Source organism: Protomyctophum parallelum (assembly GCF_964188405.1).
Source record: "Protomyctophum parallelum genome assembly, chromosome: 13".
In the NCBI taxonomy this organism is placed as follows: Eukaryota; Metazoa; Chordata; class Actinopteri; order Myctophiformes; family Myctophidae; genus Protomyctophum; species Protomyctophum parallelum.
Genome location: NC_139708.1, coordinates 37,063,643 through 37,066,285, shown reverse-complemented (window position 1 = coordinate 37,066,285; position 2,643 = coordinate 37,063,643).

The following is a 2,643-nucleotide window of genomic DNA, read 5'->3' as shown; positions in this document are numbered from 1 at the left end:
GCTGCATTTTGGATCATCTGGAGAGGCTTAAGTGCACATGCAGGTTGACTATTACTTCTTCAATGCAATAGTTTTACTGACCAACACAATACCATTCTTGTATTGCTGAAGCATCCTCGTAAAACACAAGCACTCCATGCAGTATACAACTAAACCAAAGCCTATATAGTTTATGTGCAATGGAGTATAAATTAAGCTTTAGACTAAACAAGTGCATGATTGTGGGTCCTAAATGCCTCTCTCTCTCTCTCTCTCTCTCTCTCTCTCTCTCTCTGTGTGTCTGTTTCTGTCTCTCTCTCTCTCCATGTTTGTGTCACCTATATCTCTCTCTAGTCTCTACCTCTGGTAGCGTTGTTTATCTAAGTGTGTTTTTGGAGACACAGGAAGGAAGGTTCACACAGGATTCAATCAACGGCCAGACAAGGAAACAGTCTGTCGAAAAGCCACTTAGCACTGTCCATTAAACTAACAGAATGCCTGTGTGTGTGTGTGTGTGTGTGTGTGTGTGTGTGTGTGTGTGTGTGTGTGTGTGTGTGTAGGGCGACTGCAGTGACACTCCCCACCAAATATACACTTGTGCCACTTGCTTCAGGTTAAGAGGTTGAGTCAGATGTTTGCACCATGAACAAACACACAGCAACAGTAACTGTTGAGACGCACGCACGCACGCACGCACGCACGCACGCACGCACGCACGCACGCACGCACGCACACACACACACACACACACACACACACACACACACACACACACACACACACACACACACACACACACACTGTACACACACACACACACACACACACACACACACACACACACACACACACACACACACTGAGGGCAGTTTAAGGCAAAACAAACAGAACAGGAGGAGGTATCATGAGGAGGGCAAACATTGGAAGGAGAGGAAGATGAAGAAGAGAGAGAACAAGGAGAGATAGAAGATATATCATAGTGGGCATATTTAGAAAATTAAATGATCGACCATTATAGATCTGTGTGTGGAAATTCAGCAGTTTATTTCTGACCTGAGATCAGATTCATACAAGGTTTCCACTGGACACACACTGGTCTGATGAACCCATTCTGACCTGAGATCAGATTCTAAAAATGTCAGTCGTTCTTCGATTTTTCAAAAATAGCAGACCTACAAGCTCGTAGCGCGCCACTCGGTGGCGCGCTATGAGCTTGTAGATCTGCTATTTTTCAATAGCTAAAGCATAACATGATGCTAACACCAAAATGGGTTCCCGTTCAGAATGGGTTAAGAGTGAAACACAGGAGGAGAGATAGAGAGATCAGATGAAAAGATCAAAGGAAAATACAATTCATACTTATGTTGCCAGTGCCTTATACCTAAACTTCTTTGCCGTTTTGTACTATTTTGAAAAACATTAAATACTTCACATACCGTATAGCGTATAGCCGATCTACAGCGACACATTGTGAACTTGTAGATCGGTGTGTGATTTCAAAATAGTGAAAAGGCTATAAAGAAGTTTAGTGATAAGGGCGAAAATAGGGCCCTTGTCTCACACTGGACATCTTCTGCATATAAATCTATGCAGTCATTCCTATTAATGCTATTCTTCTACCTTCATTTTATCTTATCCAGTGGTGTAAACTGTAAAGTAAGTAGTATATAAGTATACAGGAACTCAAGTATAGGCCTACTTTAAACTTGTTTTAGGATGTTATTAGAGAAAGTAAAAGATTTTTTTCATTTGCTGCTTTCTTTCGTTTTAGGGATTTTAGCTGTTTTTTTACAGGGGGGCGGGGGCATTCGAGCATGGGGCTAAATATGTATTCTTTTACAAAATATTATGGCGATTTTTTTTATTATTATTTACTATAGTCCTAAATAATAAACCCCAGGAAATTACATCTGGCCACAAAAAAAATCAAAGGATCTACTGAATATGAAGGTAGCCTATACTGGGGGGAAGCCACACTTATGTGTGTCATAGGCTCAATATGTCAGTTTGACGCACATTCAGTAGATCTCGTGATGTTTTGTGGCCAGATTAAATTTCCTGGGGTTTATTAGGACTATAGTAGCATTTAAAAAAATGAATCGCTATAAAATGTTGTAAAAAAATACATATTTAGCCCCATGCTCGAAAGAAAGCAGCAAATGAAAAAAATAAACACTCATCTTTTAGTTTCTCTAATAACAACCTATAGAACATGAACCTAATTGTTTAAGTTGTCCTTTTAAGTAAGGTAAGGTATTGAGGTATTTCCAATATACTTTTACTTCAAATGCACTTTTACTGCAATTATTTGAAAACTTTAGTTATGTTGATTTTGATTAGTATTACAAAACACCACACACAAAACACACTTGAGACATTTGAAAATAGTTGAGAGCAGTGTTGTTTTTGGCAGAACATTTTGATTTTAGTTTTAGTCATAGTCTTTTGAATAGTTTACATTTAGTTTTAGTCACATTTTAGTCACCTGGAATGTCTTAGTGTTAGTCTAGTTGTAGTCGATTAAATGTCACGCAATTTTAGTCGACTAAATCTACAGGTGATTTAGTCGACTAAAATTAATTTTGTCGGACAGATTTTACACTTGCTGAAAATAGTCGATCTACAAGCCCACAACGCGTCGCAGCGTTGTGAGCTTGTAGATCA